At 35.4% G+C, this 27,119-nt stretch overlaps 1 protein-coding gene across 2 annotated transcripts in view; it reads right to left on the reverse strand.

The window, feature by feature from the left end:
- The window catches only part of Cdh18 (cadherin 18), a 1,064,923-nt gene that overhangs the window by 583,518 nt on the left and 454,286 nt on the right, over nucleotides 1-27,119 (reverse strand). Inside the window, exon 2 of one of the 2 annotated variants that reach the window (XM_060380419.1) lies at nucleotides 10,010-10,058. The exons of the other annotated variant lie outside the window; for it this stretch is intronic. The gene's annotated coding sequence lies outside the window, so the exon portion shown is untranslated. The remainder of the gene's footprint in view (nucleotides 1-10,009; nucleotides 10,059-27,119) is intronic. 2 annotated transcript variants of the gene reach the window in all.

Raw genomic sequence — 27,119 nt, forward strand, 5'->3', positions numbered from 1 at the left:
CAGGTCATAATTGTGCTCTCTGTCATGAACAATTCCACATTTGGCTAAGGCTGAGGATCTGGCTTGCTTCCATGTATGTGGACCTATCTGCATTGCCCACGTGGCATGCCTGGGTTGGCTACCCAGAGGCTATTTAAGCTGTGGGCTGGCTTTCCCCAGGGTCCGAGGATTGTTCAAGGTTCCTGAATAAACTGCATTGAAAAAAAAAAAAGAGTATGGGCAGAAGGAACAATGAATGGTTAGTGAAGATACATAACCTATGTATGGCCCCACGTTCAGTTATATAAATGGAAATTAGCCTGTATTCCGAAAAACCATTTTGGCTGTTCTATTGATACAAGAGAGTTTGTCTTTTTATATTTTATGATTTTGTTTTTCCATGTTCTATTTCATGTATGGTGAGTTATGGTGAAATTTTATTTAATCCATAGATTATGGATATAGAGATGTGATTTGGGAGCTAAAAACAGATTTATACCTGGTTAGAGCATTTCTTAGACATTGTATTATGCTTTGGTTACAGGGGACAATATGTGTTTGCATTTTAATAATGGTTAGCTGCTAAATGATCATTAAATGTGTTATAATAGAACATGCCATTTTCTACAAATATAGTTTTGAACCAAGAATGCTGGAACAGTTGCTTAAAAAAGAAGATACAAGAGGAGCATTCTCACATCTGATTGTTTTGTTGTAGTTGTTGTTTTTATTTGTTTGTTTGTTTTTGTTTTAATAAAAGTGGCAAATTGTAAAAAAAAAGGAAAAAAAATAAAAAATAAAACCAAACTGTCTTTTAGTTCTAACTACAAAAAAATAAAAATAAATAAATAAACATATGCATCATTAAAAAAAAAAAAAAAGAACTCAGGGCAGGAACTCAAGGTAAGAGTTTAAAGCAGAAACCACAGAGGAATGCTCCTTATTGGCCAATTCCTTGCCTCATGCTCAGCTAGTTCTCTTACATATCCACTGCTCACCTGCCTAGGGGAGCACACCACTAATCAGTCAAGATCCTTTATCACAGACATGGCCACCAGGCAATTTGAAAGACAACATTCTTCAATTGTGTTTCCTTCTTCAAAAGTGATTCTAGGATGTCAAGTTGACCATAAGAACTAAGAAGAACAATTGGAAAAACTAAGAAGTGGATAAATTCAAACAGGAACATTGATTTGAAATGCAGCATGTGAACAATAGTATAGTTTGAAATTTAATGAAATTAACAACTGAAAGAGGTGATATAAAAGATATTAAGATTAAAAAAAAACCCATTTTAGGGAAAAAGCACACACTGCAGCCTCATGTGCTTTAACACAAAGAAATCAATCATGAAGAAGAAAGAGAATAAAAAAAAAACCAGATGTCATAGAATATGTGTGCATTTCTACAAAGTTTGAAATATTTTCTTCAAATACCAGCTGTATATTTACCAACTGTAACTATTACAGCCACATATTTGATAGGAAATTTGAAGGGGAACTGAACCTCAATAATGTGTAGAAGGCTACTTATTCATTTAGCTCTTAATTTCCTGTGCTCCCTTTGTGTGATAGAAGACTGAACTGAGGCTTTAATCATAGCCGATCAGATTGTGTCAGAGGCCGTCCCTCTTCCCATTACTATGTAACCCACTTAGACACTAAACTGCCATGGATTACATCTGCGCAGGGATTCTAGGTTATCTCCATGCCTGGTACTTGGTTGGAGTATGAGTCTTTGGGAAGACCCCTGTGTTCAAATCTACTGGTTCTGTTGCTCTCCTTGTGGGGTTCCTGTCCTCTCCATAACCTACTATTTCCCACTTCTTACATAAGATTCCATGCACTCTGCCAAACAGTTGGCCATAAAGTCTCAGCGTCTGCTTTGATAGTCTGCAGGGGGGCAGAGCCTTTCAGAGGCCCTCTGTGGCAGGTTCCTAGGTTGTTTCCTGCTTTCATCTTCTTCTGATGTCCATCCTCTTTGCCTTTCGGGGTGGGGATTGAGCGTTTTAGTCAGGATCCTCTCTCTTGATTAGTTTTTTTAGATGTACAGATTTTAGTAGGTTTATCCTATAAATCTATATGAGTGAGTATATACCATGTGTGTCTTTCTGCTTCTGAGACAGCTCACTCAGGATGATCCTTTCCAGGTCCCACCATTTACCTGCAAATTTCATGATTTCCTTATTTTTTCATTGCAGAGTAATACTCCATTGTGTAGATGTACCACAAGAGTTGATTGATTCTTTGGGTCCTCAGTCTTGTATCTCTCCTGAGTCTACATGGCAGTAGATAGCCGCACGCCTGTGTTTATGTTGGCAACACTAGCTGCACTCAGTGAAAACCAGAACAAAAACACCGCTAAAAGAAAAGATGTGAAAGGGAAGGAAACTTCCTCATATTGCATAGACAGGGATAGTAGTTACCAGAGATGTGTAGAAAGGGTAAATGTGGGAGTGCAGGAGAAGAAAATGTGTAAATGTAATCAGGATGCAGTACAGAATTGTCAGAATTACATCTCTAAAATCTGTACACCTAAAGAAATTAATCAAGAGGGAGGCCTCTTGCTAAAATGCTCAATTTCTATCCAGAAAGACAAAGAGGCTGGACATCAGAAGAAAGAGAAAAGAGGGGGAACAAGTCAGGATCCTGACACAGAGGAACTCTGAAAAGCTCTGCCCTGCAGACTATCAATGTAGATGCTGAGATTTATGGGCAACCTTTGGGCAGAGTGCAGGGAATCTTAGGAAAGAAGTGGGAAGTGGAGAGGACAGGAACTCCACAAGGAGAGAAACAGAACCAAAAATTCTGAGCACAGGGGTCTTTCCTGAGACTGATATTCCAACCAAGGACTATGCATGGAGATAACCTAAGACCCCTGCACAGATGCAGCCCATGGCAGTTCAGTATCCAAGTGGGTTCCATTGTAGTAGGAACAGGGACTGTCTCTGACATGAACTGATTGTCCTGCTCTTTAATTACCTTCCCCTGAGGGGGAAGCAACATTGCCAGGCCACAGAAGAAGACAATATAGCCACTCCTGATGAGACCTAATTGACTAGGTCAGAAGGAAGGAAAAGAAGTCCTCCCCTATCAGTGGACTTGGGGAGGGGCATGCATGCAGAGGGTAGAGGAAGGAGAGAACCATAGGGGGGATACAAAGTGAATAAAGTGTAATTAATAAAGAATAAATAAATAAATAAATGAGAATTATTGCTACAACAATTCTTGTAGCAAAATTGCTAGTTTAAGATGTCTTTCCTAAGACAAGGTAGACAGTCCTGATGAGACCTGATTGGTTAGCGTCAGATGGAAAGAAAGGAGGACCTTCCCTATCAGTGGACTAGGGGAGGGGCATAAGAAGAGAAGAGGGAGGGAGAGAGGGATTGGGAAGACAGGAAGGAGGGGGCCACAGTGGGAAACAAAGTAAATAAATTGTAATTAATAATAATAATAATTTTTAAAAAGCTGCCTTTCCTAAAAAATCATAAAAAATGGAAAATGGAAAAAATCGAACATGGCAAAATAAAAATCCTCTCTCTGCTCAGTCATAGCTGGTCCCAACTTCATCTAGTTCCCAAGGAGACATATCAATAATCACCCTTTGAATGATTTTTCCATATTATTGTCAGTTTCACTAAAAAGAGAAATAAAATATATACTATTAAATTTATTTTCCTATTACCTTCTTTTTGAAATCGTTTTCCTTTACCAATCTCTTCATAAAAGTGAATTATTACATTACAAAATATGCAACACATAGTAGGTGCCTAAACACTATGTTTATTGTGTGACACAGAAACACCAGAAGTGTGTGCCAAGGAGAAGGATGATCAAGTTTGCCTCTAAAGATTGTGCTAAGTAAAGATTTAGTATTGAATTGAAAATGACAATGAATAGTATTGTACTACATCAGTGCTATTTTTCCCATAACTTTTAGTGTTTATTTACACTAAAAGTATAGAATCAGTGAGATGACAAAGAAGGCTGTAGCAGCATGGAGATTCCTGAGAGCTATGAAAATGTAAATTTTCTGTGAGTAATTTTCAGCATTGGGCTTATAGAACTGTGGGTTTGGTTCCTTCCTACTACAATGTGATGGTCCCCTGTCTCCCTTTTCCACACTCCTTCTGCTGACCCATGGCTTATTTATTCATTTATTTACTTACTTACTTACTTACTTACATACTTAGTTACTTTTTTTACCTCATAATTCTGCTTCACAATGATCAAGCTCTGTTATCTTAAGACTGACCTGGGTTCCTACAACTCCTCTCAGCAGTAGCAGCTGATATGCAGGAATGGCTAGGTGGCCTGCAGATATCCATTTAGGAGGGAAAAGTATGTACATTCTTTTATTTCAATATGTTAATCATCTTAGAGGAAATCAGTTCCATCCCTTCACTGGTTGTCAGGTGGCCAGCTTCTGAGCCAACTTTTGATACAGATTTGGCTGTCTGTAACCTTGAATGTCCTGGCACAAGGTAGAATTCCTGGTTACAGGATGCAGCACTGTGGGTCCTGGCAACAGGAGTGTATCATGACACCTTCCCACAGCAATTCTACCTTGCCTGCTTCTGTGAATGGCAGCCAACAAAAGAAATAATTAGTTTTGCTGTTCTTGGAAATTTTTACAAAATTATGCTATATTATATTTTCAATTATTAAAAATATGCAAGGGAATAATCATTGTAGATACATCTAATTACCACTAAGAACCACTCCTGACTTATTATTAATGGACTGAATTATATGTAATTCTTTCAATAGTTTTAGGCCATTACAAACTAAGCCTCTTTAGTGGTGAAGTGTTCTCATGTTCAAGGTTGGCAGCCAGACAAGGAAGGCTCTCAGTTCTCAAATCCTGAATTCTAAAACACCTTTTCTTTCAGTTGGATACATATTTTTAAATCGTGGAATTATCTTATAACTGTAAGCCAAGTAGAGCGTGTGTGTAGGAAGAATGCTTTTTGTTGTTGTTCATAAGCCCGTGAGATAAGTTCTTCAAAGATTGCTTGGAATGTGTCCACCGCAGGAGAGCATGTGGTAAATTTAGCCGCCTTATTCGTATTCTGCACCCATGCTCGGAGAGACAGGCTAAATGCGGATTTATGAAGTAAGTAAATAAACTCAGCCCACAATTGGCTTTCAGGAGAGCCTGCTTTCTCTCAGCAGCCGCTGCTTCTAGTCTCTGCTTCTTCTGAATGAAAAAAAAAAAAAAAAAAAAAAAAAAAGTGTAGGAAAGAGGCGCACCCTGCTGAGTTAACACTCAGGTTCTTCTGTTTGAAGCATGTGAGATGCATTCGAGTAGACATTGACGCTTTCACTTTGTCACATGGCCTGAAACAGAAGGTCCTTTAAATAGATGACAGGAATCCATAAGCACTTGCTTCTGAGATCAGTATGAGAAATTGTCGTTGCTGTGTAGGGAAGAAAGGAATTGGCTCTCTGCATGTCCCCCACCCCCGCCCCCCAACATTAAATAGGAATTGCACCTTGAGGGTTTCATTTCATTTCTAAAGTTAGACTCTAAAATATATGATACGTTCTAAATTTACAACAATGCGCTTTCACAGGCAAGAGTGGGAAAGTTAATTTCTTAGAATAAATCTTCTCTGCCTTCAATACAAATTTTCATATGAAGGGAGGTGTGCCCAACTCATTTTGTCTATGTAAATTGGCCAAAGATTCTAAGTACATATATCAAAGAGTACTCATTTGTATTTGAAAAGAGTAAGAAAAAAATCTTTTACCCACAACTTTGAGAAAAATTAGGAAGCTGGAGAGAATCATTGAAATCCCTATTTTCAAAGCATGAGGAAAGATAGGTAGAATTCTCAAAATGTGTGTGTGTTTTTAAATTTTTATATAAGATGCTACAAGGCACAAATAAGTAAACTAAGACACTAAGATAATGCTAACATCGTGATAATAAAGGCACAAATTGTGTTCTTAAGTACTTTGTCATCAATGTCAAATATAATATAAGCAGCATAAATGTTTGCCCAACATGTAATTTATTATTTAAACTTGTCTTTTAACAATTCCCTTCATGAACACTTAATTTAAAGCAGAGAATTAAAAAAAAAAATCATTTCAAACTTTACAAATATTCACCCACTGACCTCTCTTCTAAGTTGAATTTACAATTTCTGTTCTGAATACTATATACAGCTGCCCTGTTCTATGCTTCAGAGGGACTTCACTTTCAACCTACTGTATAAAAATAGTCAACCCAATGTAAGGACAGGCAATGTCACATACTCTTTACTAACTTAGTAATTTATTCCTACCAGTCAACAAATTTTCTAGTATTGTCCAGTATTTGTTGGGCAGCATGACTTCCACTGAACTTACAAATCTTTTAAGAATAGGTGTTGTCTGTGCTTGTTTGGAGGTTCTGATCAAGGAACATAACTATTCCTATACCCTTGACCCAAGACAGGTCCTCCTTTATTCAGGGAAGACAGAGCACGCAGCTTCAGGAGGGAAGCACAGGAAGCGGTGAGGAAGGAAGGGGATACCTGCCTAACCAGCCAGATCAGCCAAATCAACGCTGGCGATCAATGGGCTGACAAACATTGCAGCCAGATCACCCTCACACATTCATACAAAGGAATACTACTTTAAAATCAAGGAAATCGTGAAATTGCCAGGCAAATGGATGGAACTAGAAAAACTTATCCTGAGTGAGGTAACACAGATCCAGAAAGACACATATGGTATATACTCACTTATAAGAGGATATATATTTATTTAGTCTTACTGTACAGGATAGACATACTGCAATGCACAGAAGCCAAGAAGATAAGTCTGATGGGCAATTTAGGCTTCATGTCCACGTAATAGTTAAAGGAGTCCAGGGTATCTCTGATATAGACTATGTTGCATACTTTCTGATCAATTCCCCCCTACATAGGCCACAGGGGAGGAAGAACAATTCAATCCTCATGTGAATACATGAGCTGAAGTGTCTGAGTAGGGGGGTTCCCCTATTCTAACCAGTATGGGAGAGGGGATATGGCACAGAAGGTAAGACTGCGAAGAGAGAAGGGAAGAGTCTAAGAATGAGATATAAATTGAATTAATTAATTAAAAAAAGATGTTGTCTGTAAAACTTGGCTATTTCCTGATGGGTCAGAAACAGCGAGCCAAGCACAGACAGAGAACCCAGCAGAGCTGAGTAAGGCATGGGACCCAAGGTGCATTGTCCTCTTCTTCAAGGAGGCCTGTGGGTCACTGGAGCAACTCTAGGCTTGGGGATCCTTTTGCCTACTCCCCAGAAGCTTGGCCCACCTGGGTCAGAAACAAGAGACCAGCACAGCCAGTGAACCTAGCAGAGCTGAGTCAGGAGCAGGACCCAAATCCCATTGTCTACTAGCTCAAGGAATCCTGTGGGGCACTGAAAAATACAGCTTTTTCAATGACAAAATAATCATTGGAGTCATCTTGACTTTTGATCTCATTTTGAGAAATTGCAATTCAACCTGTTTAATTGATCTCTGCTCTTCCTTGAAGAGAAAAATGTTTTTCTCTTTTGTTAAATGATAAATTAAGTCAACATGAAAGGCATTTTTAGAATATCATGAACTAAATGCACATTTGCCTAGAAAAATATCCACTTAAGACATAATTATTAAATTACAAGGTGTTTTTAACAATACTGCTTTTCAAATCTTGCATTGCAGTTAATTCTTTTGGGTAGCATATATTATTTTTATTCTATTAGAAATTCACACATGTATAACAATATGGTTTTATCTGATTTGACCAACTCCCCTTAAACTCCTTCTATATTCCTCCATATATACAATATATATATGTCTTTATTATATTTCTCCACATATACAAACATACAAACATACATACATATATATAACTTATATATGAGTGTGTGTATATACAATATGCCTCACAAGCATAGCTGCAGCCCAGCATGACAAAGGCTTTTATCCATTGAGTTTCTATCTCTAAATTACTTCATTTTTGTCTGAAGTTGACAGCAACTAACCAGCACTCTCTTCAAATATTACCGTCTTGTGTTACTAAGTGTCATTTTTGCCAGAACAAAATAAATATCTTTAATATGTAGATTTACATGAAGTCTTTTTTCTGTAGAGAAAAGTCCATTCCTCTTAACTGAAGATAATATTGAAGTTTATTAGGTATAATTTAGACACTTGGGCTACATAAATTATAGATATAGTTCAAATATATTCCATACACTGTAGTACCATTCAAATTTTATAATCTAGCCAAAGAATCTAGTAAATAACAAAGTTAAGAATAATTAAATCAGAGCACAGCTATGAAGAACATATAAGACAATGAAAAATATATTTTAGATATGTAAATTCCACTATTTGGAGTTTTATTCTTTCACATTTTAATTGGTGTGCCAGTAATAGTAAGTTTCCATTTTCATTAAGGAACATGTCCTGAAATAACTCCTATCACTACAATAGCTACTCTAGTAACCCACCTGGAAATTAGTAAGTATGACTCAAGATGTGAAAATCATACATGAAATTATATAAAAAATGACAAGAGCTGATCTTAAGTAACTATTTAGATGCACAAGTCTGGTCTATAGCATAAACTTCATACTGTGAATTTATGAGTATATGAATATTCATAAGAGAAATGTCATAATTTATTAAAATGAAATTCTTTAAAAAATGAAAACAACATACCTATGTTTAAAAGATATCTTTTGGTGTAAAGTAAAAGACACATTAATCTGCTTTAATTAAGCATGAACCACTCAGAGAATAGCATTTGCTTTGTTCACTTCTCTTTAGAAGAAGCTATCCAAGCTTTACTCATTGCTATTTTGAAATGCATGAAAACTAGTTCTGAAAAAATCATGTCAGTATTTTAAAGATTCATGTTTCTTTGTGTTTGTGAGATTTATTTTTCTAAAGTTAATTTTGTTCTAGAATTGAAATGTAAAAAAACAGATGTTTTGAAATTGAAAATAAGTTCACATTTGTAATAGATTCAAAGCTTATAAAAATAATTCACCCATGTATTTTTTTGTATAATTTCTTTTAATTCTAAGCTTTTTTGGTGTGATAGTTACTATGCGGGTGAATGCTTTGTTCTGGCAGCTTCAATGAAATTTCCTGACATATCTACCTCAGTGATTTCATAACTTCAAAGACAAGTGTGGAAGCAGTCCTAAAATTATTATTAAATATAAAAGCCAGAACATTTCAGAAATAAACATTAAATAATTAATATAAGTAATTCAACAATTACCATAACTGTTCTACTGTGATAAAAAAAATAAATAAGCTTTCCAACACAAGATTACAAAATATTTTTTGCAGAGCTATTCAAAACTGAGGATAAAGCAATGTTTCTATCAAGGGGTTATTAATGTTTCTTTGTATTAATTTTAAATTTATGAATAAGTTAATTTTAAAGAGAACCATTTTCTAAAATATTGGTAAAATAGTATATACTTACTGTAGAGGCACACTAAATGTTATCATTCAAAACATTTATTAGCTTTTTTCATGGGTTGTCTGTTTTATGAAAACTGTCTAAAGGAGTATAATGTGGCATATTACACTCAAATCCAAATTATGTGAATCAAAAGAGATAAAATTATTAGTGTAATTTAATTTTATATCTTATTCATTTCCTCTTATAAAATTGGTACATTTGTCATAGCAATATTATTGGTAGACTATTTTTGCGATTTTGTTAATAAATGTAACTTGGTGTAGTGTGGTACTAAGCTCTATAGGACTTATTCCTTAAGAATGAAAGGCCTTCCACTGTCCATGTCCAAATTATGGATACATTTACCTCTACTCGTGTTGTAAAAGGAGGTAAAATAAGGGAAAAACATGCCAAAAAGTGGAAAAACAACAACCTCCTCAGTCAGTTCTGACAGGTTAATTTCTTGTGTTTTATCATGTATAATTATCAGCCTGAGAAAATTTCTCTATATTATATCTTGTAAACTAATTAAGAAAAGGCATGTAACTGATTTTAGAGTCAATAAATATGATTTCTATTACCTTGAACCATTACCAAAAAGCAGACAGAAGATCAAGACACCTTGGTATTCTGGAAGAAAAAAAAATTGAAGAAGAAATCAGAATACAGAAAGATCTCCAGTACTAATGGATCAGTAGGACTGACTGAGTAAAATTGCCAGCCTCTCAAAAGCAATCTACAAATTCAAAATTTCAACAATCCTTTATGGACCTTAAAAGGGACATAATCTGACTGGCCTGCTCTTTGATCACCTCCCTCTGAGGGGAGCAGCCTTCCAGGCCACAGAAGATGACAATGCAGCCACTCCTGATGTGATCTGATAGACTAAGATCAGAAGGAAGGAGAGGAGGACCTCCCCTATCAGTGGACTTGGGGAGGGGCATGCCTGAAGAAGGGGAAGGGGAGGGTGGGACCAGGAGGGGAAGAGGGAGGGGCTTATGGGGGGATACAAAGTGAATAAAGTGTAATTAATAAAATTAAATTAAATTTTAAAAAGTCCATACAATTTTCACCTTCATATAGAAAAATATAAGAAAAGCAGAACAAGATTGCTAAAACCATCCTGAACAATTAAATAACTGCTGGAGGTATCACTATCTCTGATTTCAATTCATAAAACAGAGAAATGGTAATAAAAACCACATTGTATTGGCATAAAAACAGACATGATCATTGGAACCAAATTGAAGACCTAGACATAAATTCACACACCTATCAACAACTGTTTTTTTTTTTTAAAGCCAGAAATACACACTGAAAAAACAAAACAAAACAAAACAAAACAACAAAAAAAAAAAAAACAAATCTCCAAATGATGCTGGTCTAACTGGATGTTAATATGTTGAATAATGCAAATAGATCCATATCTATCACCCCACACAAAACTCAAGTAGATAAAAAAATCCCAGCATAAAAACAGACACACTGAACCTGATAGAAATGAGAATGGTGAACATTTTCTAATTCATTGTCACAGGAGACAAACTTCTGTACACACCAATAGTGCAGACACCAAGATTGACAACTAATAAATGGGATATCATGAAACTGAAAAGCTTCTTTAAAGCTGTCAATTAGACAGAGAAGCAGCCTACAGAAAGAAGAAAGATTTTTGCCATTCCACATCTGATAGAGGTATAATATCCAAACCATATATTTAAAAAAAAAACTCAAGGAATTAGAAATAAAAACCCAAATAATCCAATTTAAAAATAGGTTACGGATCTAAACTTAATAGAGAAATATCAAATGGCTGAAAAAAACTTATAGAAATGTTTAATGCCCTTAGCCACCAGGGCAATGCAAATCAAAACTACTTCGATATTCTATCTCACACCTGTCAAAACATCTAAAATCAACAGAATAAGTGACAGTTTGTGCTGGCAATGTTATGGAGCAATGGAGAACACTCCACCATTGCTGGTGGAGTACAAACTTGCACTATCACCATGAAAGTCAATGTGGTGGTTCTTCAAAAAATTGGGAATTGATCTACCTCAAGGTACAGCTATACCCCTCATTTGCATATACCCAAAAGACCCTTGATCTTACCACAAGGACACTTGTTCAACTATATTCATTGTGGCTTTATTCATACTAGCCAGAAATTGGAAACAAAATTGGAAACCAAATGTTTCTAAATTAAAGAATGGGTAAAGAAAATGTGTTACATTTACAGAGTGGAGTACTATTCAGGTGGGAAAAAAAGTGACATCATATAATTTGCAGGCAAATGGATGAAATTAGATAAAGAAAAAAAAAAAAAAACAAACAAAGCAAAACAAAACAAAAAAACCTTCCTGAGTGTGGTAACCCAGACTCACAAATACAAATATGCATGCATTTGCTTTTTTCTTTAATTTAAAATTTTATTTTTTCTATTAATTACAGTTTATTCACCTTGTATCCCAGCTGTAGCCTCCTTCCTTATTCCCTCCCAATCCCACCCTCCCATCCTCATCTCTTCCCATGCCCCTTTCCAAGTCCACGGGTAGGGGAGGTTCTCCTACCTTTCCATCTGACCCTAGCCTATCAGGTCTCATCAGGACTGGATGCATTGTCTTCCTCTGAGGCCTGGTAAGGCTGCTCTCTCCTCAGGGGAAGGTGATAAAAGAACCAGCCAGTGATTTCCTGTGAGAGACAGTCCCTGTTCCCCTTACTATAAAACCTTATGTATTTGCTTATAAGTGAATATTAGCAGTTAAGTAAATGGTAGTTATGCTAAAATCCACAGACCCAGAGAGGTTAAGCAAAGAGGAGGGCTCTAGGTTACATCCCTGGGAAGGGGAAACATTAAAAGGAATTTGCATTTGGATTAGGCGCATGTGGGGAAAGGATCAGGAAAGATTAGGTGGGAGTGCTATAGGAAGAGAATACAAAGGCAAAACAGCTGGGATTAGGGAGCTTTGAGAAGGTGTGAAACCTAGTGAAGTAGAAACTTCTTGAAATCTATGGGATGCACCTAACGAAGACTCCTAGTAATGGAGAATACAGAGTCTAAACTGGCATTTTACACACACAAACACACACATATATATCTCTAATAAACGCTTTCAGGGGTGGACCTTGGTTGTAATTCGTTGAGATATAGGCAAGGGAGACTATGGAGGTCACCAAACAATACAGAATAGATGCTCACTCTCTAAAAAGTGTCAGCAAGGGGTTGGGCACAATGCCAAGGAAAACATCCACACAGCTCATTGAATATAGAGAGGTCCAGCAGACGACTGTTTGGAGGCTTCACTACTATATTCTAGTCTCTTTGGTGTAAGAATGTATTCTGCAGTCTTCAGAAAGAAAAACCTGGGCACCAATGCAGCCACAAAACCTCCACTTACAATCTGTTTTGCCTGCAAGATAAACTGGGTCCATGGTGGCTCAGAAATTGTGAGAGTGGGAAACCAACGTTTGGATTAATTGAGGCCCATGCAAGGAGAGGAAGACTATACTTTACTCTGCTCAGAAGGCCAGGAACAAGAGACTAAATAGACCAGGGACAGGGATCATTTCATATATATATTCTAACTATGTTCTGCTATGCTCATAGATCAGTGACTTGTGCAGTCATAATCAGAGAGATTTCCTCAGGGAGAAGATGGCAGCAGATGCATAGACCCACAAAGAGATAATATGCAGAAAAAGTCTAAATTGGCATTCCATTTAGGTCTAGATACTCAACAGCCTCAGTTTCTACACATTGTCCAACTCTGGGTCTCTGTGTTAATTACTGTCTATTGCAAGAAGATACTTCTCTGATGAAAGAGTTGAGTGATTCTCTGATCTATGAGCAAAATAATATGTCATCAGGACTCATTTTATTGCTATGTTTCTTCATACAAATAACAGTAGCAGTTATCCTTTAGGGCTTTTGCCGTTTTTAATCTCTAGTCCTTGGCCACATTAATAGTGTTGGAGATAGGGTCCATCTCCTGGAGTGAGTCTTAAATCTAGTCTAAGAGTGGTTTGTTGCTCCCATAACATTTGTATAACTAGTGCAATAGTATATCTTACAGAAAGGTTTTAGGTCTTAGGGTTTATATTGGGTTATATTAATAATTGTTTTTCTCTTTCTGTAGAGTGAAAAGTATCTTCTAGCACTGTTAACATTAGTAAGAAGTTTTGATGCTTCTATTTGGCCAACAGCCCCACTTTGACAAATATGATGACATAAGTAATTTTTTTTCTTTTTTAGCTATTCATTATTTCATTAATTTGACATTTAGAGAGTTTATGTTATTTGTAAATTTGTCATAATAAAAAACATATATGTGACAAATTTCTTATTTATTTATTTATTTATTTATTTATTTATTTATTTATTATGTAGTGATTTTTAGATGGTTAGGGGCCACCATGTGGTTGCTGGGAATTGAACTCAGGACCTCTAGAAAAACAGCCAGTGCTCTTAACCTCTGAGCCATCTCTCCAGCCCCCTGACAAATTTCAATCCTAAATATTTCACTCTAATTTTTCAATATGTTCAATGTTTTATTATGATAGATAATTTTATAACATATCAATTGCAAATAAATTTACATTGGTTATACTTGTTTTTTTTATAATTTAATTTTATTTTTTTGTTATTAGTTACATTTTATTAACTCTCTATCCCAGCTGTATCCCTCTCCCTCATTCTCTCCCAATCTGACCCTCCCTCCCTCATCTCCACCCTGCCCCTTTCCAAATCCACTTATTGGGGGGGACCTCCTCCCCTTTCATCTGACCCTGTTTTATCAGGTATTATCAGGACTGGCTGCAAAGTCCTCTTCTGTGGCCTAGCAGGACTACTCCTCCCTTGGGGGGTGGGGAGTCAAAGAGCCTGCCATTGAGTTCATGTCAGAAATAGTCCCTGTTCCCCTCACTATGGGAAACCAATTGGTTACTGAGCTACCACGGGCTACATCCGAGCAGAGGTTCTAGGTTATATCCATACATGGTCCTTGGTGGAATATCAGTCTCAGAAAAGACCCCTGTGCCCAGATATATTTGGTTCTTGTGGAGCTCCTATCCTTTCCACGTCATACTAACTCCCCTTCTTTCATATGATTCCCTGCACTCTGCTGAAGGTTTGCTTATGAGTCTTAGTATCTGCTTTGATACACTGCTAGGGAGAGTCTTTCAGAAGACCTCTGCGGTAGGCTGCTGTCCTGTTATTTGTTTTCTCCTAAATCTAATGCACCTCCCATTTGTCTTTCTAAGTGAGGATTGATCATCATACCCCGTGTCTGCTTTCTTGTTTATCCTCTTTAGGTGTATAGATTTCATTATGTTTATCATATCTTATAGGTCTATATAAGTGAGTATATACCATGTTTGTCTTTCTCCTTCTGGGATATTTCACTCAGAATGATCTTTTCTAGATCCCACCATTTGCCTGCAAATTTCATCATTTCCTCCTTTTTGATTCCTGAGTAGTATTTCATAGTGTAAAAACACCACAGTTTCTGTATCCATTCCTCTATTGATGGACATCTGGGTTGTTTCCAAGTTCTGGCTATTACAAATAAAGCTGCTACAAACATGGTTGAGCAAATGTCCTTGTTGTGTACTTAAGCAAATTTGGGTATATACCTGGCAGTGGTATAGTTGGGTCTTGAGGAAGCACTATTCCTAATTGTCTGAGAAAGTGCCAGATTGACTTCCAAAGTGGTTGTACAAGTTTGCATTTCCACCAGAAATAGAGGAGGGTTCCCCTTTCTCCACAACCTCTCCAGCATGTGTTGTCATTTGAGTTTTTTATTTTAGCAAGTAAATTTTGTTTTAAACAATAGAGCTCTTACCTTCAGGTTGTGGAGTGGAACCAATAGCCTTGCAATAAGCTGTGATATTATTAGCAGGGGTATCAGAACATTTTAGCAGACAACTAAAAAACAAACAAACAAACAAAACCAGATGGGGAATTGTTATGCTGTTATTTGGTGACTCTATTGAAATTCTTTCCTTATAATTACATATTTTGGAAAGCTACTACAGTATTGGGTTTCCATATGACTTTTTAAAAAGATCTTTAATATTAGTTATCCCTACCCATCTTCCTCCTTTACAGTGTTCTCCCATCTCAACTATTTATCCTTTTATTCTACTATGTTCTTTATACACTATAGTCTATTTCTTCTTCAATAGATCTTCTCCTTCCTTTTAATAATGCAAGCTACTTAACCTTTCTTATTAATTGTCTGAATCATAAATATATAAACCTTACAATTTAACATCCACTTATTAAAGAAATTTTTTGTCTTTTGGGTCCTGTGTTACTTCACTCTGGGTGACTTTTATGGTTGATCCATTTAACTGCAAAGTTTATAATTTGATATATTAACAGCTGAATAATACTCTGCTTTGTAAGCTTACACATTTTCATGACATATTTATCAGCTGATAGTTATCTAGGCTGTTTCTAATGCCTGTCTATTGTGAACTGTCAAAAATAAATAAGGATAAATTATCTGTTTAGTGGTATTTAGAATTATTTGGGTATATGCCTCGGACTGATATAGCTAGATCCTGTCATAAATCAATTTTCAGCTTTTTGACAAAATCCAACTTTCCTTCATAACAAAAATACCATAGAGACTAGACATAGAAAGATATATCTCAACATGATAAAAACAGTTCACATCAAGACCACAGCTAGCATCATCCTATATGGAGAGAAACACTATAAAGTTTCACTAAAATTAAGAAGGTCCACTCTCTTCATTTCTGTTTAATACAGTACTTGGAATTTTAACTGAAGCAGTAAAAGACAACTGACAAGTGAAAGACATTAAGGTGATGTTAATAGGGAAGGAAGAAGTTAAACTATCTTCATCAGAACATGAAGAGGTCAAGTATCTGAAACTGTAAATGATCTAATTGTATAGAACACCAATAAGAAAGTTCTACAGCTGATAAACACTTGCAGCAAGCAACAGCATGAAAAAAAGCAAACACACACACACACATACACACAAAGCAATAAGAAAACAAACAACAAAATTATAATAGCCTTCTTATATACAAATGATAAATATTCTGAGTAAAATAATGAATACTGAGTAGAAAATCAGAGAAATAATGGCTTTCAAAGAACCTCAAATGTATCTTAGGATAACTCTATCCAAACAAATGAAAGTTTGTATACTACAAACTTTAAGATGCTGAAGAAAGAAATGAAAATAAACATCAGAAGATAGAAATATCTAACATTCTCAGATAATAGGAATAATGTTGTGAAAATGGGTATAATAATTGAACTGATCTATAAACTCAAAGGAATATTCATCAAAGTCCAACACAATTCTCACTAAAATACTGAAACAAATTTTAACCTTGTATGTAAACACAAAACATCATGATAGCCTAAACAATTCAGAATAATAACTGTAGGAGGGATCTCCAGATTTCAAGGTGAACTACAAAGCCTTAGTTAAAGGCAGCCCACACTGTATTGGAATTAAAAAAAAAAAAAGGTTGCTTAACAGAATAAACTGATGACCCAGGTATAATTCACACAAATACAGTCATTTAATTTTTAACAAAAGGCAAACATACAACCCAAACCTACAATCAACATCTTCTACAAATGGGGCTCTTCAAACTAATTTCATGGAGCATTCCTTATTTAAACCTCTCAATTTATAGCTGTAATAATATCACATAGTTAATATTTGAATCATGTACATAGAATTTGGTTCGAATTCTTACAGTTGTAAAATGTGTGTTTTATATCATAATTTTAAATTAAAATCTGATGTGTTTATCATTTTTTGTCAGCTTCTTTTAAATACATTTTAATTCATTACTTTTTTAAAGTATATCATTGATCTATGGGAAATTCATGGGTCAATACTTCCAGTCACTCAATTATATCAGAAAAAAATACTATTTTCATTATGTAGCACAAGAAACAAACAAACAGACCCCCCCAAAAATATCAGAAGAGTCCATGCTTCACAATTTATGGCGACTTTTTTAGATATAATTATGCATATACTTTATTTAAATTTTACATGGAAAAGAACCCATTAAAGTTTATGCATATGGAATAGCTCCAGAGCTGGGAAACCCAAAGCAGTCCTTCACTAGACATGCCTTAATTTACTGCGCTCACACTGACTTTCCTAAACAATACGTAATTACAGGTATCATAAATAATCAAAATTCTAATGTATTGTTAGAAAGCTTCTTGACTGAACTGTAGGACGTTGACAAATGCCACATTTTGCTAGTGAACATTTAACCTCTGAAAATTTACTTACCATATCAGTATGGTCACTGTTTCTGTTGTTTCTATGTTAACCAAGATTTCCTCCTAATAACTAAATTCCATTGATTTAATTCTTTGTGTAAATATTTGTTTGGGGGACATATGTCAAACTAAAATGCAAAATCTGCAATTTCACGTCACTTATCAATTTCAAATATCCTCAGTTATACATATAGCACTACTAATATGGAGGGTGCCCCTTAGGAAATACTGAAGAAATGTTGACTGTACATTTGTCTACTTATGGGCAGACACCACAATCCTTATAAATAATACTTTTGTAAAGTGTTATGCTCAAGTTCCAAAACACAGAAACATGCTTAAACAATTTCATTAGATGCAAATGTATTTTTGAAGTCACATATTACGTTGTAAAAAAATACTGTTTCTCAAAATATAGCAAAAGATAGAAAGTATTCACATTTATACATATTTACAACTTAAACAAGTCTTGAATGTGTTCGGTGGGAATCTAACACGACTTGTCAACAGAGAGAATTTTGTGTGAAAGCTCAACAGCCACACTGCTCAGATGATAGATAGTGACAAACACTAGCAGGACTCTAGAATTGAAATCAGCATACTTGAAACCTACTGATTTAATATACAGTGTCACATAAAGGCTTGATGACATTTCTTACTACTTCATGCACAGGCTGAAGAGTAAAAATGAATTGCCTTTATCAAGAAAAACTGGCAAATAAAACATCTAGCCACATCTATTTATCCTGATTCTTGCTTCTTGTAGTTAATCGAGAGCTGTTGTCTGGGGTGTTTATAGCCTATGAATTGCCAGGATGACAAGAAACCATTTCATCCATTATGACCAAGAAGTACATATTACACTCCATTTAAATGTCTGTGTCATTTCATCTGCATATTGACAGAATTTACTTCCGTGAGATATTTTACAGTTACGCAGCTTATTGCTTGACTTTTCTGATACCTAATGTGAAAAAGAACTTAAATAACAGTGTGGATTCCTTTGATCACTAGAAGGCAAAGAACAAGTGACATTAATTTATTAATCTCTGATTACAATTTTTTATAGAACTCTTACATGAATGGTGACTTAAATGTAATGCTATGAAAGAGAGTTTAAGTTTTTCTTGAGAAATTATACCTTAAATGTAATTTTGCCATTTGGGCTGTCAGCATCCAAGGACTATATCACAAATGCCAGTAACAGCCCTGAGAAAGTTCATATTAAGTCACTGATCAGAGTAATCCAAGTAATTCCTAGGAAAATCTAGGCTATTGTTAATCTCAGTTGCCTCTCAGATGTTGAAGTTCCTTTGGATAAGGACACCATACATTTCAGACACAGGTCTCCAAAGTTTGGGCTGCTTCTAGACTGGGTTGTAGCTTTCATAGTACCAAAAGATAAAAAAATAGTTCCAGGGGAGTGAAGCAATCAATAATTTCATCCTATGATTCATATAAATCACAATAAATGACAGCATAATAAGATATCCCTGGTGATATAATAGTGGTATGTGTTTCTTGATGCTAACTAACAGCTTTTTCTAAAATTTTTCATTAATTATTTTTACAATTTATTGACTTTGAATCTTGGCTTTGGCCTCATCCCCTATCTCCTCCCAATCCATCCCTACCTCCCTCTTCTCCTCCTATGTCCCTCTCTTAGTGCACTGATAGAGGAGGTCCTCCTCCCCTTCTAGAGTGATTCAATCTATAGAAATCCATCAATGTAATCCACCACATCACATATTCAAACAGAAGGAAAAAAAAAACACATGAACATCTCTTTAGATACAAAGGATACAAGGCACATACATAACATAGTAAAGGCGATATGCAGCAAGCCTATAGCCAACATCAAACTAAACAGAGAGAAACTTGAAGAAATCCCACTGAAATCAGGGACAAGGCAAGGCTACCCACTCTCTCTGTATGTCTTCAATATAGTACTTGAAGCCCGAGCTAGAGCAATAATACCACTAAAGGAGATCAAGTGATAGAAATAACAAAGGAAGAGGTCAAAGTATGTATCACTATTTGCAGAGGATATGATAGTATACATGACTAACTCCCAAAATTCTACCAGAGAACTCCTTCAGCTGAAATTGCCTTCAGCAAAGTAGTGGGATACAAAATTAACTTAAAAAAAAAAAAATCAGTAGCGCTCCTGTATACAAAAGACAAAAGGGCTGAGAACAAAATCAGGGAAACAACACCCTTTACAATAGCCACTAATAACTTAAAGTACCTTGGTGTTTTACTCTAACCAAGCAAGTGAAAGACCTGTTTGAAAATAACTAACAGATTTTTAACTTAGTAGTTTTCAACCTTCCTAATACTATGACCCTTTAACACAGTTCTTCATGTTGTGGTGACCCCGAGCTATAAAAGAATCTCATTGCTACCCCATAACTATAACTTTGTCACAGTCATGAATCGTAATGTATATATTAATATATCGGATATCTGATATGTGATCCTGTGAAAGGGTGGTTCAATCCTCAAAGGGGTCGTGACCCACAAGTTGAGAACCACAGGTCTAACTGCACTTAAGGCCCACTCAACTAGTTTTATCTGGTAATGATTAAAAACTAGCAGTGTCTGTAACTACTGAGGTCATGGATTTTAGAGAAGAACTTATTACTAACTCTACACTATAATAAGGTAAAATCTAACGGCACTCTAAAACATGCCCTTATATTTACAGATAAGCTGGCTCTTACTCCTAACCAAAGAAGCACCTCTCTGAAGCTGATGGAGACCAGCACAGAAACTACAAATAGACAAAATACAGAGATTAACTGATATTGGTGTCCAATATACACTGAAAGCTCAGAAAACATCCCAGAAGATGAAGCAGAAACATTGTAAGAGCTTGAAGACTGGAAAGTCTTATGAGATTTTGTCCTCTAGAAGTGACAGGAATGATGCAACAATATGGTTGTGAAAGAAGACCTGAATAGCGCCAACATGCTAATCTCTAAGGACAAAATCCTAAGGGGACCCACATGCAAAGAACTACCCCTCAATATGGAGAAGGAGACATCACAGTTGTTAGAGAAATACAAGGAATAACTGTGTAAGTCTACTATGAATAATAAATAGAGAACGGATAGCAACATGGATGAAGAAGATTGCCACTAAGCCTTATGACTAGTCTAGATCCTGGGTCCACATGTGGTAGATAAATGAGTTCTACATACTGTCTTCTGTCCTATATCACGTGCTGTCCACACCTTACCACAAATAAAAAGATACATGTAAAAATGATTAGTAATATAAATAAAAACTGGATTCTCTGAATTCTTACATGCAGTGTAATGCATTCGAAACCCACATAATCTCATAATCTCTTGCTTCATTTCAACTGGTTAATCATTTCCCTTTCTCACAGAGGTGAATGGCTAATGCAATAATTTCATCTACTTATTTTCAGTCTCAAACTAATCATGAATTAAGACCCACATTTTCCTGTAATACATCTAACTACTCAAGCCTTTTCTTCATTGTGATTAAGTGAAAGTTTTCTGATGATTAGTGAATGATTAATTTTTAACCCAGCTATAAATTAAAAAGGCTGTTCATTAATGATAAATATTGTGCATTTCATTACCCTATGTTTGAATATATGCTTACATATATGCCTCTGCACCATTTACTTGCAAGCAAGTGTTGAAACACCATGTTAAACATCATTTTGTCAGGATTTTTTTTAATCTTTGTTGTTATTTTATAGTTTGTTATTTCTTCCACAAATACAGTGTGAATTTTATCTTGGACCACATTATCTCTCTAATAATATAAAAGTCTTGTCTGTTACCTTTGATTTAATTGGTCTCATTTCTTTTATTATCATATTGACTTCTGCCATGGAGAAAGTCTTAGAGAAGTTTTTACTTTATTCAATTCTAAATTTCTTAATAAAGCAAACCAAAATAATAAAGCATTTATAATATCATGTGTATGCTTCTCATTGCTATAAATGTAATTTTTAGAGATAGCATCAATTTTCCCTAATGATTTAATCCTGAAATATAAGTCATATAAACAGGAGTTCAGATATTAAATGGAAGCTGATATGGAGACTCTTGGGAAAGACAAAAAAATATGTGAAATATATGTATTTCATACATATTTCATACATACATATATAAATATATGTATGTAATAAAACAGAATAATTTTTAAAACATATTTATGAAAAAAAACACTAACATGTTATGATACTGATGAATAAACAAAAGGAGGCTAAGAACAAAGTGAACGAAGGGACCTCTGTTGTATTAATCTTACCCATGATAATATTTTTTCCAACAGTTAACTTTGAGAAGATCCTGAAAAATTCTTAATACTTCCATTTTCTAAGAATTGATTCTTGTTCATTGACTATATCATTTACATATACTTAATACAGTTATACCTAACAAAGAAAAACAAACAGAATAAGAGCCTCAACATATTTCATGTACCAATTATGAAAGACAATGTTGTTCTGTGGAAACCACTGTGGTATCCTCATCAAGTTGGAGAATATCAAATCATTTTTTAAATCAGCAAAGTTTTGATGGAGCACATAATTAAAACAGTCAAAATATTCAGGCACAAATAGATTATTTTTTGTCATTTTAATAACCCATTAGGAATACTAGTTCATTGATTTGATTGATAGCTAAGTGCTTAATCACGGTAATGAGGAAATAAATCCAAATTTACTGAAATAATTTCATCAACCTGATTAACTCAGTTTTCACATGTCTATTGCTGCTCATTTAAGTTCAGATCTCCCAACTTTGTACAGTTGACAAAGTCTGTGAGTTAGCAGAAAGGGAATGCTTTCTTCTTCCAGTCAGACCATGGCTTAATGACTTTAAAGTTTCCTTATTCTAGGGGTTATGCAAACAATGAGGCTTGACATTGATTTCATTCCACAACATAGAAGATTTTATTTCATTATACCTATAGCCAGGAATGACTGCCGAAGACATGGCAAACAGTTGTCAATTTCACTTCAGTTAATTCACACTGCAAGAGATTGAACAGCAGAGATGACACCCAGGTTTGATGCCAGGTGTCTAAATGTTCTGAAATGAATAGAACAAAGGGAGTCAGGATGAAACTCAGTGGAACACTTGGTTAGCACACAGGAGGCCATAGCTTTGATATTCAGTACAAAAGCTACCAAGGAAGCAACGTGTGTGTTAAGTAAAATAAATACTTTTTAGAAGAAATATGAAAGCATGCAAATATTAAAAGAACAGGAATCTGAGTATTATAATTTGATTTGCTTTTAATAAAATTACTTTAAAATTCAATATTAAAAAGGAGATAGAAATGAGAATGCATGATAGGAAACAGTTACATCTCAAGAGAAGGTATTTCTCCATCTTTTTTTTTTCCAGGTAATAATGTTTTCCAATCTCATTTGCCATATTATGCTTCTTCTCTACTGTAAACTTTTAGGTATTTATTGTTGTTGCTTTTGTTGTTGGGTTTTGTTTGTTTGTTTGTTGTCTTTTTTGTTTGTTTTTAGTTTTTTGGGGGGTTTGTTGTTGTTGTTGTTAGAGACAGTGTTTTTCTGTGTCTTCTCTGACCTAGACTTGACTCACTTTGTAGACCAGGCTGACTTCAAACTCACAGATGTTTGCCTGCCTCTGTCTCCAAAGTACTGCATTACAGGTGTATGGTACCATGCCTGTCTACTTTTAGGTAAATATAATGAATGTATTCAACCTGATAGGTATAGAAAATGAAGCTAAAATTTTTGATATAAAGTTAGTACATAAAAAGTGCAAATGGGATGAAGTTAACATACGAACCATTCATATATTTGAACAGAGCAAGTAAGACTGGCTGGCCAGGTCAGAAAAAAATAAATGAGGGTTAGAAAACAGCTGAGTCAGTGCAGTGTTTACTGTTCAAGCTTGAAACCCTTAGTTCAACCTCCATAACTCTTTCTTAAAGGACACGTAGAAATATAGATAGAAATCAAGAAATCAAACAAGAAAGAAAAAAGGAAGAGAGAGAAAGGAAAGAAAGAAAGAAAGAAAGAAAGAAAGAAAGAAAGAAAGAAAGAAAGAAAGAAAGAAAGAAAGAAAGAAAAAAAGAAAGAAAGAAAGAAAGAAAGAAAGAAAGCCAATTTATTGTGGTGGGTGTTACACTTTCTGTTATCTTTGACAGGAGAATTTTGACACTCAGTGATCAATTAGCCTACCTAATGTAGAGCATCTGTCCAATGAAGAGATCTTAAATCAAAATCATAAGGAGAAAGGAAAGACAAGAAAAACAAAATAAAGCGAAACAAGCACAAAATAGATCTCTGTATTCAATTGCCTACTGCCAGAGTCTCTACCCAAGAAGTGTGGTGGTAAAGGCTAAGGGTACACTTATTAACATTGAGAAGGCAGCCTGTCTACAGTTTCTTTAGCTTATTAGCATTTATATCATTGGTCTTTATGTCACACTCTATATTTTTTCATAAACACAACATAAAGCTAACAGTGTACAGTGCCATTAGCAACCTTATACAACTCCCTCTTACTAATTATTGACTAATCTTCCTATTATAACCTAAAGAGTTGTCATTTCCTCACTTGAATGTCCATAGCTTGCTGATAGTATCTTATAGATTCCTTGGTGATATGGATCATAAATCTGTTCTTTTGAATGAAAAGAAGATGCATAATTTAGAAATAGCAGCTTAAAATATCATATTCTTTGACATCAAACAATGCCATGTTCCATCACAGCTCCCAACGGAAATGTCCAGATTCAAGGAGAAAAGACACTATATTCCCTGAGGAACACAGTCAACAGAATTTGATTCAGAACATAATATTTGAAGAAATGATAATTCTCAGCTGTGAGTGGTGGCACACACTGCCTCTATCCCAAGCACTCTTGAATTGGAGTCAAGAAGATGAGTTCAAGCTCATCCTCAGCTACAGAAACAAAACTAAACAAAAGTCATCCAAAACCAAACTATTAACATTGACATAAATTCCAGCTATGTTATGGGTCCCACTCCAAGAATCTGTTTCTGGACTCCCACTGTGCAATTAGAGAAGTTTTCACTCTATTGTGATTTCTGAAAATAGAGTTGCTCCATAACCCAGCTGCACTGAAGCTGAGAGAGGAGGGAGTTGCATAAATCTTTTAGCAGAAGATTAGAAAGCCACCCTATGAAAAGCTCCTAAAGAGTGATTCAACTTCAATGTTAGTGACAAATGACCTGGAGTTTCCAAGAATACAGAGATCTGAGGAATCTCTAGAAAAGGCAATGGCGTGGAGGAGGGCTACAGGGAACTCAGCTAATCAGTCACCATTAGACAAGTAAACATCCCCATAAATTCTATCCTGTTTTTTGTTGTTGTTGTTTTGTTTCTAACTGTTCACACAGTTTTGGTGAGCCATGAAGCTACATGGAATCAAAGTGCTCGTTGTTTCTTTGCTCTCAGTATTTCAGTGGCATCACATTGCACTGAAAGGAATTTAATGAATTAATCTCAATGACTGTATTTTAATTTGATTTGGTGTTTGCTTTTAGTGCGCACTTCTGTGCAATATTGATGGAAAGATTTAACATGCTTTTCATGCAGTGCTGTGAGGAAACACATGTTAGGGATGCTCTAGCTGTGGGTTTTCCAGGTGATATATCAGGAAGTTATGGTTATATTATGTTAGAATAAAAGTCACAGAAGGGAGACATTACCTACAGAGCACATATTTTAGTGTTTCCACATTGCTGAATCAGTATAAACACACACATAAACACACATATAAAACTTTAGAATCAGAAATAATTTAAAGTGAGAAACAGCTATTAAGATTATGGTTTGTTTCGATTAAGAGTTCTTCTAAGGGACTGGACAGAGAGAGATGGCTGGCAGTTGCTCAGTACTCTTGCAAAGAAAATGAATTCTCTTGCTGACAACCACAGTAGGATGGCTGGAAGATTAGGGAGGTAGTGAGGGCTCACACAACAAGCACCTGTAACGACAATTCCAAGTGATCTGAAGCCCCTGACTTCCTCAAGCACTTGAACTCAGGTGCATATATGCTTCCTGACAAGCACACACACACAAATAAGAAAAAATAAATAAAAGGGATTAAAAAAAAGAAAGAAAATTTGATAAGGGAACAGAAACAGACACCAGCCCTCTCCCATTCATAACTCTCAGCAACCCACTGAGGTAGGTTCCCAGAGTGCAGAGCTACAAAGGGAACAGTCATCTTGTTTACGCCCTTGTAATGCCAAGAGAACTCAATATGTGAGTTTACAAGCAAGAATGCTGGAAATGCTCAGGAGAGAGCAGCATCTGCAAATCTTGCTAACTGCAAAACATGTCTTTGTTTGGATATGCTGTTTCTCGTTTCTCTGAAAATATGTTGTTGCTGACTTGGTTTTGGACTTCTCTTGTTTCTAAGCAGAATGCAGTGTTGCATCGTATCTTGCTATATATGCAAAACAAAAACCAAAAAAAAATGACAAAAACATTTTTTAAAAAACCATTTTCAATTAGGTTTTGCTTTAAGTTCATTTCTCCTGAGGACTATGTAAGTCCTCTATGAAAGAAACAGAGCTCTTTCCAGAGGGAATCAGTGACACTCTGATATGTGTGGCAATGGCCCAGGAATATAACTTCCAGTTTTCCCAAATAGCATGCTCCACTTTGGAAGATCATATATGAAAGTTTCATTTTCACACACAACTCATTAAGCAAGTCATTTACTGAACGCTTTAGCAAACCCATTAGGTTGGAGGTTTACAGCAAAGCCGGAAAACTGCCACAGGATTCAAATACTTTCTGTGGTAACTTTCCAGCTTCTAAATTTGTAGGTTCTACTGGCATAATAATACATGCCCAGAGGTTTATCTGGTAGCTGAAAAGATGTTAGGTCAGACACAAAGGTTATTAAAGAAACTAAGCATAGTTCAAGACACTTTTAGCTTTGTATCTGCAACATTCCAGGTCTCCATAATAACAAAGTTATGACTAGCACCTCATAGAATACTGATTCTTTTGTTGTTCTTGCTGAAAGTACAGTTTAGAAAGACACTAGCAAAGAGGCACTGTATTTCTACCCATTTATGAAGATTTATTATTATTGGGCTAATGAATTTAGTTTTAGCAATGGAATATTTGATTTTCCTTGTTAAAATGAAACCTTAGGAAAATCCAGAATAAGAAAAGCAAGCTAGTATATACTACATTAAGATAGCTTATATAATTTTCTGAAATTAGCAAAATTGTATTTGTGTGTATGACATTTCTGAATTGTTAGCTATGAAATCAACCCATCACCAGTAAACACTTCCCAAGTATAGATCCTTAAAGATGATGTGCCAACAATGGAGAAAAACTCTTTTTTTTTCTTTTTTTTTCATGAAGGAGTAGCTATGT

Source organism: Meriones unguiculatus, chromosome 3 (genome assembly GCF_030254825.1).
Source record: "Meriones unguiculatus strain TT.TT164.6M chromosome 3, Bangor_MerUng_6.1, whole genome shotgun sequence".
In the NCBI taxonomy this organism is placed as follows: domain Eukaryota; kingdom Metazoa; phylum Chordata; class Mammalia; order Rodentia; family Muridae; genus Meriones; species Meriones unguiculatus.